Here is an 11704-nt window from a genome sequence, read left to right as displayed (position 1 = left end):
AGCCCTCCCTACACCTACCCTAACCCTACCCGATACTTTATTTTCAACTTTTTGATTATTTCCTTAATTTTTATTGAAATAAATGCCTTTACGATGTGATACGAGATTTGAAAAGGGAGAAGAAAAAAGGTTCGGCAAAAGGCGGGATCGAACCCAGGTCGATCGCGTCAAAAAGCAAGGGCACGCACTTATCCATCTGTGCCACAATATGAAGTGTATAATTACATTTACTTAAAAGAGGTTGTAAAACATCAATTCCAGTGGCGCGGATGGATAAGTGTGAGACCGTGGCTTTTTGACGCGATTACTGCTATTTTCCCTTAGTGTAAATAGAATCCATTGCTAATACGAGATTTGAAAAGGGAGGGAAAAAAAGTTCTGCAAAAGGCGGGATCGAACCCAGGTCGATCGCGTCAAAACGCAAGGGCACGCACTTATCCATCTGTGCCACAGAAGCTGATGACTTATTTTGTTTTCAGAATTGTGATCTGCTTTGCACTTCTCGGGCACCGTAAAATAGAGGTGTGTGAATGACCCTGCTGCTGCACTCTCTGAAGTAATCTCTCTTGAAATCAAGAAGAAGGGCTTTAGACTGAGAGAAAATCAATCAAATGAGCTTCACTTTTCATTGATCTTAAAGGTTTAACTTTATAAACTGCTTCGGCCAGGGAGTTGATGGATTTTATCTTTTACTTCTTAGTAGAAATGCATGACTTTGGCATATGTTAAATTTAATTATGTGGTAAATAAATCAATTTATAAATTAAATAAGTAAATAAAATAAGGGTGAATAATTATACTGAGTAAGATTTCAGAAAAGATGAAGTTCTGCAGTGGTAGGTCACTGAACATACTGTAAATGCACTGTATGTGTGTGTAATCTACAGCCACAGTGGACTGTACAGTGGCAACACCTCCTCTACGTTTTCATTATGATCTCATTTGTCCTCGGTTTTCCAGGCTCTCTATGGAGAACACTTTCTCTAGTGTAAAAGGGACAATTAATTTTGGGTTGCTGCTTTGGGGCATAATGAAATTAAAACCATCTCTCGTAGATTATTCCAGTGATAGGTTTTTGAGAGAAAAAGGGAAAATTATTATTCCAGCCACAATCACAGCTACATACGTCATTTTCTTGACCTTTTATTATAACTGATACATATATTGTTTAATGCTGTTATGTACCATAAATGGGGGGATTAAGGCTAGTTGACATTCTTTCTATATTATTTATTTTTATTATATTTATTTTGATTTATTATATTTATTTTTCATATAGTCATATTGTTATTCACCCTGAAGTAAAAAAAAATAATAATAATAATTCCACCGATATTATAAAAAATACAGTTAATTTAACATGTTAATCTTTTGCAACAGTATGCCCCTAAAGCATTTTGTCACACTTGTATTAACATTTTATTAAAGCAATTATGAAGTGAAAAAGATCATGAAACATGAAGCAAAAATGTGAAAGGTACAAATGTACATATTAAATCAGTGTTTTGGACAACTTATTAAAGTTAAATAAAAAAATAATAATTGGACCTTATTAAAAAAAAAATTTTTAGCTTGTGTATGTTTCTCTCTCTCTCTCTCTCTCTGTTTAGGGGGGGGGGCTGACCTCTGCTGTTATTATAACTTAATCTATAAGTCACCCTGTATGCAATCTCATGTGTAGCAAATTACATGGTTGTCTGTAAGGTCAAGTATGTTTTGACACTTTTATTATGTGAGCGCTGACAAGGCTTTATTTCCGTTCATTTAATGAAACATGGTGTGATCTTAATATAATGTTTTCAGCATTCCTCCATCTCATTCAGAGGAGCAAAAGCAGCACAACCTTAATGCATTCAGATCTCCAGTGCTGATGGTTTGCTAATCTGCAGAATCCCCCCTGATGTAATTACATTCATGTGAGAAGAACAGCATGCGCAGTATTCCATTAGCTTGCGCGAGGCAGGGGAAACCTACTCGACCTTTCATGAAATATTTACCTGTATGATTTACATTCATAGCAGACTAGATGTATCTGAGAGAGAGACAAACCGAACGCCTCTAAAACACCCCTTAAGTCTGTGTAATCTTTTTGCTCTTTCATGAATATTATATAAAGACAAAGTGTAAAACCACATATAGCTGTCTCCCTCACCAAACACATGCACACACAGACTGCAAATCACAGGCAAGCAATAAATAGAGTGATATATACATCTGTATTTGAGCACGAGTTCAAGTTAGTTTTGGCTGTCATATATATAAAACACATCTGAGGCATTTTTCTGATTCTCTTTCTGGATGTAATTTCCTGTAGAGCAATGGAGTAATCATAAATGTATTTTCTTTTCGTTTTTTTCCATTCAGGCACTGCTTTTCTTTTGGACACAGCGCATTAAAAAGTACTGTGCTAGACTAGTACTATTGTAAAGTGTTGATATTGGATGATAATACTGTACCAATGATAATACAGATGATTACCATATTTATATAAGCTGGTATTTAAATGGCACTCCAGTGTACTTAAAATAATTTAAAAGTATGGTACATTACCAAAATATTATGGTAATTCTGTGATAATATGAGATTTTGATTCCATAATCATATTTCTTATTGGTAATGTGAGAATTTGACTCCATGATCGTAGTTTCATTATTATATTCACTACTGTTCAAAAGTTTTAGGTTGGTACATTTTTTAAAATGTTTCTGAAAGACGTCTTTTATGCTCACCTAGGCTGCATTTATTCAGTCAAAAACACAGTAAAAATGGTAATTTGTGAAATATAAAAATTTGAAATAACAGTTTTCTATTTTAATACTGTATGTTTTAAAATATAATGTATTCCTTGTGATGGCAAAGCCATTACTCCAGCCTTAAGTGCCACATGAATGATCCTTCAGAAATAATTTTAAAGGGGTCATATGATGCTTTTTTAAAGATCACTTAAACTAGTAACAAAACATACTTACAGTCGCTGATTCAGAAGCGCCAGATTGTCATAGCAAAGTCAGAATTACCTCCTCTCCTAGGTTCACGAAACGGTCGTCCATAAAATGCATTGCTGTTCTGTTGTAAGTAATCTTAAAGATTCCTAAATGCATCTACTTCCAGAAGGCCAAATAAAGTGCTTTTGCTTTCGCACTGAAACACACAGCGTCTCTCTGACATGGCTGCTTCAACACTAACTGCGGTTACTGAAACCACGCCTTCTTTCTTTGCGTTCACATTTGGGCGCATTATGCAAATATTCCCACATAGTGACCTAGATATGTGGGGGCGTGTTAGAACGAGCCGTTTTAGGGGGGTGTGGCAGAGTCTTAACTTTGACAAAGAATATCTCTTTGGATTTGAGACTTTAGTCTTTGCAACTTCAGGGATCTTATCTATTCACGAACAGCTTGTAACACTCCAAAGAGAAAGGAAAACTTGAAATCGCATCATATGACCCCTTTAATATGCTGATTTGGTGCTCAGGAAACATGTCAAAAACAGTTGTGGTGCCTAAATTTTTTGTGAAAACCATAATGCATTTTTACAGGATTCTTTGAATAGAAGGAAGTAAAAAAAATTTTAAAAAACATTTATTTGACATACATTTTTTGTAGTATTAATTATAGTATTAATATTAAGTATTATTTAATTGTAAAAAAAATCTTTCTGATCCCAAACCTTTGAACAGTGGTGTAAATAAATAAAAACATACCTATTAACATTCATTTGTCTTCATATTTTTCTTGTATTCAGTTTAATAGTTACTCAGGTTTGCCACCTCCCAATGACTCATCTTGAGTTTATGTGCTGGTACAGCGAAAAGGAAATATCAAACTTGTTTATTTTAGTATTAGAGATCTTGTTATTCAGAACACCGTATTTTTTGCTCATGTTTAATGTGTCTCTGTTCTCATTTCCTTAATCTTAATGCGTTTCTGGGGAAGTGGAAACCTGGCATGATCAAAAGGATGTTAATGGGTATTTCTGTCTGTTACCAATTTCTGCTTACCAGTGTATGCGATTAACTTGCCTCCTGCTTAATGGGGATGGTGGAGTACATAATTACGCCATCAGGCTCCAATCAGAGGCCTCTGCTAATGATGAGCTGCTTGAATGAAGACCAGGGCCCGTATGTATAAAACTTATCAGAAATGCTCCTAAGAATAGTCTTAAGCTTTGACTCAAGTGTCAAAAAATTCTTAGTAAAAAGTTCTCTAAGAGTAGGAGACTTTTATAAAGAAGCTAAAAGCAACTTTCAGTAAACTCTACGACTGATTCTTAAGTGTTGACTGAGGTGACACTGTTGTGAACTAAGGACTACAATGCTGTCAACACAAAATGGCTGACCTCGACCTCTGAATCAGCCAGTAGTGAGCCTGCTCATGTAAAGTCACAGCAGCACAACACAAATCGTTTGATGTAACTAAAATAAAATAATTTAATTAAAAAATAATTAATTAAAATTAATTAAATGTATTTTTTTAAATGCTTTGCACTGTGCAGAATTATCACAAATTATTACTGATGCCTTGAAATTGTTTTCTATTGGTATGCATCCTCGTTTACAATTGGAGCAATGATGTGAACATGAGTTCCATTAATGGCTCCAACAGCTCCAGGAAAGCCCACGATCCTCATAAAAGTGGCTTGTTGTCAATTGCCTAGTCAATTGTTTTATTTGTTATAATAATGCAATGAAACATGCCAAATTGTGTGGTCATAATTTTTGTCCATGCTGTCATACAAAGAAATTATGAACACATGCAAAAACAAGAGAGGACCAACGGAATATTAATAACTGATTATGTTGTAGCTATTGTCAATGTTGCCAATTTAGTGATTTTGTCACTAGATTTAGTGACTTTCTCACCCCTATTGAGACATTTTTCAAAAGCCAAGCAACAAAATAAATTTCTTGGACAAACCATATCTAGATTCCGAGACTCTTCCACCAATCTATATTTATATTTATATTTATATAGATCAGTGAACTCGTCATTATGACGTCATCTAGCAACATTTATCAATTGTTTTAGCTACTTTCAATTGAAATCAGTTGGCAACACTGGTCAGTGTTCCCTTCATATTTTTTCATATTTTGATGATTTAAGTGAAATGTGCGGTCATAAAAAACCCTCCAAACATCACTTTAGGCCACTGTTGTGTTTGGTGGGGTTAGTGCCACAAAATGTAAGACCCTGCTTACTGTGTCATAACCAGTGCATTGCATTTTTCCAATTTTCCAGCCAAAACATTACTACTTTCATTTCTGCAGTTAGAGCATTGATTTGTAGAGTGGAAGAAGTTATTACATTTCTTACTTTGTCAGTTACAAAAAAAATTGACTATCATAACGATCAATTTTGTATCGTTTTATCAACTATATATCATCATATAACTCCAATATGTCATATCTTCGCTGGAAAGTGTGTGTCTCCTCCTGTTTGCTGCCATCTTGTTACTCCCAACTAGGTTAGGAGACCTCTCCAGCTCTCTTAAATAATTTAGGAGCTGAGACCTATTCTTAACACTTAGGAACCTTTGTGACTCACTCTTATTCTTAAGTCTAGGAATAAGAGTAAAATTTCATCATTTTTAGAATTTTGACACACTTAGGACTAAAATTTTACTCTGAGCGGCTTTATACATACGGCTCCAGGTCTCTTTGGAGATCAGCACCTGTGCAGGTACCTCTCTCTGTAATTGAAGGGAATTAAAGTAATGTGGAGCGTTTTAATGAGCAAACTGTCCGTCTCTCCCTGTTCTCCCACCCCTCTGGAGTGCATGGAGATGCAGAATTTCATCCCAAATCTATACATCTGCCAAGTCTTGCAAAAATACTCGAGCATCTGTTTGAAGCAATAAAACTGCGCCCATGCTCAGCGCTTGTATTACAGCTGATTTAACATTACCAAATTTTGCTCCTTTGATTAATTTAAAATATTTTTTAAGGTTTCTACTAATAATGTGTATTCTTATGTCATTCAAAAAAATAGAGTTTTGTCTGCTGGGATCTGTGTCTCTGTGCAGTGTATTTGAGGGAATGGCCATTGGTTCTTGCTCCTGAATAATTAATTAATGAGGGAATAGATGCTTAAAGGGTCTGTAAATTGCTGTTGTTGGTAATTATTAGAGGTTATATAGTTGTATTTACAGTTCTGTTTTGAGCTTATGGTGTTGTATTTGAAGTCACTATCATGCTCTTTATAACTACTGTATGATAAAACTTATTGACACTGAGACATTGTCTCTGTTATTAAGCAAAAGTGCTGGAGCACATTTATTAGCTCTGCCATTTATTCAGAGGAGGCTACTCAACAAAGACTATTTTTGCATCTAATCAGTCTTCGATATCCTATTATTAAGTACAAATAAATTAAATATGAAAAATCAGATACCAGGCTTACTCAGAAATGTTAAATTGTTGCCTCATTTCACCTATGTAGAATGAATATGATTAGATGTGGTTGAATTTACTTATTATAACTGAGCTGATTTAACTAGAAATAATTAATATGTTATGTAATAAATAAATGTGAAATTAGGGATGCTCCGATCGATCGGCCGGAGATCGGTATCGGCCGATAATCATATTTTATGACTCGATCGGTACTCACCAACTTGGCCGATCTAAGGAACCGATCGCAATTTGATGACGTCAACGTGTGACGACGTACATGATGCGTGGGGACATAAATGATTTGGCGCCGCAGTCATGTCATCGCCGGTGTGGAAATGTTATGACGTTTCGAGAAACAATGAAAAATTTGCTGTTTGTCGTGTATGTTTTGCATGATGATATGAATAGATGGTTAATTTTTAACAGCAGATTCAGTGACGTTAGAGCTTGTCTGCGCCTCACTGCATGCGTCTGCGGCGCGTTACGGCTCCACGGCCACCGGAGCTGATCGCGGCCGCTCCTAGTCAGTGCTTGTGTTTATCAGCACGTTTCTGAAGCGGCTCTCCGCGCTGCTTGGTTAAAAATAGTCTTTTGTCACAGCATGGAGGATGGAACAAAAACAGAGGTTTCCCCAGTAACAGCTGTACACAAAGCAGCGCTGAGCTCACAAACGCTGCTTTATCAGGCATATAACATGCAAGATAAAATGAAAATGACATCGAAAATTTTCTAAAGATAGTCTTCCTTCAGAAATACAGTGATATAAAAACACCCGCACCTCGTTTAGATTTTTAAACGTGCAGTACATGCTCATGTTTATTCAACGAAGCCTTTTGGAAAATCCGTCAGTTTTGATATTGTGGTGAGCGTCACAAATAAATAAATGTATGGGAAACACATCCCACAGCACAACCACCTGAGCCCAACTTCAGTCTACTCATCACCTTAACTTTAACTGCGTTTGTAGCCGGTGCCATAGCCAGACTGATAAACAAACACAGACCGGAAGTTAACTTCGGGCCAGGCGCGTGCGCCCATTGAAACCGTCTCTATAAAGCTTGAAGCATCAGAATCGGCATCGGTATCGGCCGATCACCATGACAAGACATCGGTACTCAGTATCGGCTGCAAAAATCCTGATCGGAGCATCTCTATGTGAAATTAATCATAGTTAAAATATTTAGCAGACATCATTTCAATTTGCCATGTGCAATTACTTTCAGTTTTGTAAGATTTACAGTAATTATACTGTAGTTATTCATGTCAGATTTTTGTTGACATTTTACGTGTTTTTTTTTTTCACTTGATTTAATTCAGTGTGGTTTAGTACTGAATAATTCAAATCTGTGTTTTTGCATATGGCAAATGTTGCATCAAAATATTATATACTTTTTATATAGTGAATAAAGTGTTTATGTGGGCAAATATCGCTGTACTTCTCGGCTTGGCTGTTTAGCTAAGTCTTTGTTTACTACCTTGTTGTATCAGTTTGCTATACACAAAGAGCTTTCTCCATCATTTCGACTCCAAGTGGGCAAGTTTCAGTGCTCAGAGGCCTATCAAACATTCACACACAATGAGCACAGGACTGTATATTTCATTAATGCTTCTGCGTCTGTGTATTAATCTACAATTGTATTGCTTGTTGTTTGTTGGCATTTGGATTATGCCAACAAATCATGGATTAAAGAGGTTACGATGTTCACTACACAGAGCTATGATTCATGTTGTTGTGGAGACATGTCCGAAGCTTGTACTTCATTTCATTGTGCTTCTGTGGTTCGTTACTGATGTCATGCTGTGGGCTATTCAGTGGTTCAGAACCAACTTCAGATCACTGCAAACACCCTTTAAAACAGTTTTAATTTGCTAGGACATTTCAGACAAGTCAATTAGCTGACCGGATTTCATGGGTCTCGTTGAATGCTTATTAGGATAATAACACAATGATAATCACCATTAGCCCTGGCCCTAATTAAAAAGGTGTTCATGGAAAAAATGCTCTTTATATTGGCTGTTCAATAAATATCAGTGACAAATAAGGAGGAAAGAAATCTGTCCATTCTTTTTTAGTTGCTTTTATATATAGTATTTATTATATTATGTATTCTGTATTAGCCACTATTTTTTATTTTCTTTGGAAGTGCTAATCAGACTTTCACTCATTACCTGAATGTGTGGAAAAAATCAAGGTAGAAAGAACTATTTCTTCCCCAGACTTCTCAGAGCTGCTCAATGTCTGACAGCTCGGTATAGTCTGCGAAATTATCTAGTAAAGCACCAAATCGCAGATAACAGTCAGTCCCACATAAATCAAGAGTCTAGTGTCAATATTTTTAATTCGGAGAGGGTTTCAACTCTGTTGACTTTATTCGACTCTTATCTTTCTTCCCAAGTCTTTAATCAAACAATTGCTTTCAACTTTTCTAGCAAACTTGTTTAAAATGACTTTTTTATATATAACACACTTGCTCACATCATATAGATAACAGAGCAGAAGATGGAGTGATTGCAGTAGTGGAGGTCAGAGGTCATTTTGTACTGACATTATGAGTTGTAATATGAGAAAATAGCTCACAGGGTGATAGAGGAAGAGGAAGACTAGGGGACAGAAATGGAAAATGAGAAATAGACATCTTAGACAGCCAGGTTGGGCAGAGGACTATATGACTCATCCCTCACTCTAGAAATAAAACGGGCACAGCTCAAAACATACACAAACACTCATACACAATGCCTATCTTGAGAAGTGACATACATGGTTTTCATGCCACAAACACGGGTATAAAACAAACTTGAATATCTGACTTTTTGAATTTTTTTTTTTTTTTTTAAATGTAATCCTTAAAAACATTGTCTTCTACTGTTCAAAAGGTTGAGGTTGGTAAAAAGTTTCTTACGTTCATCAAGGCTGCATTTATTTGATTATAATTACAGTAAAAACAGTAACATTATGAAATATTATTACAGTTTAACACACCTGCTTTTCATTTTTAATATGCAGTTTTATCTCCAGTCTGTGTCACATGATCCTTCAGAAGTCATTCTAATATGCTAGATTTAAAACATTTCTCAATATGCTGAAAATATGCAATATGGTGCTTAATATTTTTGTGGAAACCATGACACATTTTTTTCAGGATTCTTTGACAAATAGGAGGTTCAACAGAACGGTATATACTTGAAATAGAAATGTAAATTTCTTTACTGTAACTTTTGATCAATTTAATGTATCTTTGCTGAATAAAATTATTAATTACATTCAACCAGAGTTACACCCCTACTGTTTTCCAGCCATACCCTGCAATTTTAATGCCTCAATTCAAGGTCAGATTAATTTAATCCTAAATGCAATGCATTTAGTAACTCCTTTTTCAGCAGCAGCCCAAGTAGGAGGTATCCCATCCAGGAGATGATCTGATCAGTCCTGCTTTATTTCAACCAATGGGATTGATAGACTGCTGGCTATCTCAGAACATACTTGTCTTTTCCTCAACTAAAGCTTGTATTTGTAAAATGTTTGATATTCTGGCTAAAACAAACCTGAGGGACCAGCTCATTTCCATAATTCCATTGAAGAGGATTTTGCTAAAAGGCCTCAAGTTCAAGCTGAATAAAATGGTGGTTCAGTTATCATGGTCTTCAGTATGTAGGACAAGAGTCCCGAGAGTATTTCCGTGCTGACACATACGCTGAGCTAAGGGCTTTGCGTTTGGCATAGGGTTTTGCAGAGCTGCTGACCCACGGCAGACACCCCTGGAACAAACAGCAATGGCTCCCAGATGCAGCGCCCCAGGCAGCTGACAGGACCAGCCCCCTGCTCGTTTCTCCCAGCCAAAACCAGGGGAACATGATCCATCATGCTTATGTGATTATCATAACAAATACTCTCATTCTCTCTACTTTCTCCAGTAGTGTCTCTCACTCCCCTTCACACTTCATTGGCTCCTCACAGCAAGCTAGAGCTTAACATTTAAAGAAAATAAGAGTGGGACATAACGAGCCATGCCAGGCAAAGTGGCTCTCCAGAGGGTTAAATATGAGATATTAGTAGTTTTGATTGCTGTTGAAAACTAATCTTTCAGGAAAATACAAAAAGAGTTTCTGCAGCTATTGTGACTCACATATGGGATTTACATAAACCCAACTGTAGGGTAAATGTGATGTCATCACACCTGACAAACTTGACGTGACAAATTGTGACACAACATTCCTCAGTCAGATGTAGTGTGTCTGGGTGGTTCATGTCAGCCATGTTGGTAGAACTGAAGAAGATTGTGATGATTTGGTGGTTTGGAAAAGTGCTTCATTTTTCAAAACTTTTATTATTAGTTTAGACTATATTCCAGTTTGACACAAAACAGCTTTGTGTGAGAAAAAGTCCGTTTTGGTCGTTGTTTACTGATGAGCTTTTGGTCGTTATTTACTGATGAGCTTTTGGTCGTTATTTACTGATGAGCTTCCCTTTCAGTGAGTTGACTGGAGAACTGAGTTAGTCTGATTAGTGAACAAGTAATTTAGGTTCTGTGAATTAATCAAATGATTCATTGACAAGATTCTGATTGCATTCTCAGTGCATAGTGCTATTTATGCTTTAAGGTGGATGTCAAGATTTTTAGTAAATAATTTGGGTCTGTTATTATAATACACTTGTTATTATACACAAAGCTGCTGTATATTTTGGGGAAGTCGTGGCCTAATGGTTAGAGAGTCGAACTCGTAACCCAAAGGTTGTGGGTTTGAATCTCGTACCTGCAGGGATTGTAGGTGGGGGGAGTGAATGTACAGCGCTCTCTCCCACCTTCAGTACCACGACTGAGGTGCCCTTAAGCAAGGCACCGAACCCCCAACTGCTCCCCGGGCGCCGCAGCAAAAAAATGGCTGCCCACTGCTCCGGGTGTGTGTTCATGGTGTGCAGTGTTGGGAAGGTTACTTTGAAAATGTAATAGGTTACAGATTACAAGTTACCCTATTTAAAATGTAATAGTAGTGTAACTTTTTAAATTACTTTATTAAAGTAATGTAACTGATTACTTTTTGATTACTTTTCTACATTTCTAATGAATGTTTTCAACTGTTAATCAATTTCAAACATTTACACCATGCAGGGTTAACCTTACAGCATGTGCTCAACAATGATTACTGTCAGACTTTCAAAATCCTTCATCACTTGAATTAAGATGATAATAACTGAACACATCCACTACAAAATCAGACTTTAGTACCGCCTTTTACTTTGAGATTGATCTGAAGTTCAATGCAGATTTAAAATCATAAGAAATAATTTACTGATACTGATATTACAGGAAACAT

Source organism: Sinocyclocheilus anshuiensis, unplaced genomic scaffold, assembly GCF_001515605.1.
Source record: "Sinocyclocheilus anshuiensis isolate Anshui unplaced genomic scaffold, SAMN03320099.WGS_v1.1 scaffold111, whole genome shotgun sequence".
NCBI classification, from domain to species: domain Eukaryota; kingdom Metazoa; phylum Chordata; class Actinopteri; order Cypriniformes; family Cyprinidae; genus Sinocyclocheilus; species Sinocyclocheilus anshuiensis.
The sequence above is the reverse complement of the archived record's forward strand: the minus strand, read 5'-3'. Positions refer to the sequence as shown.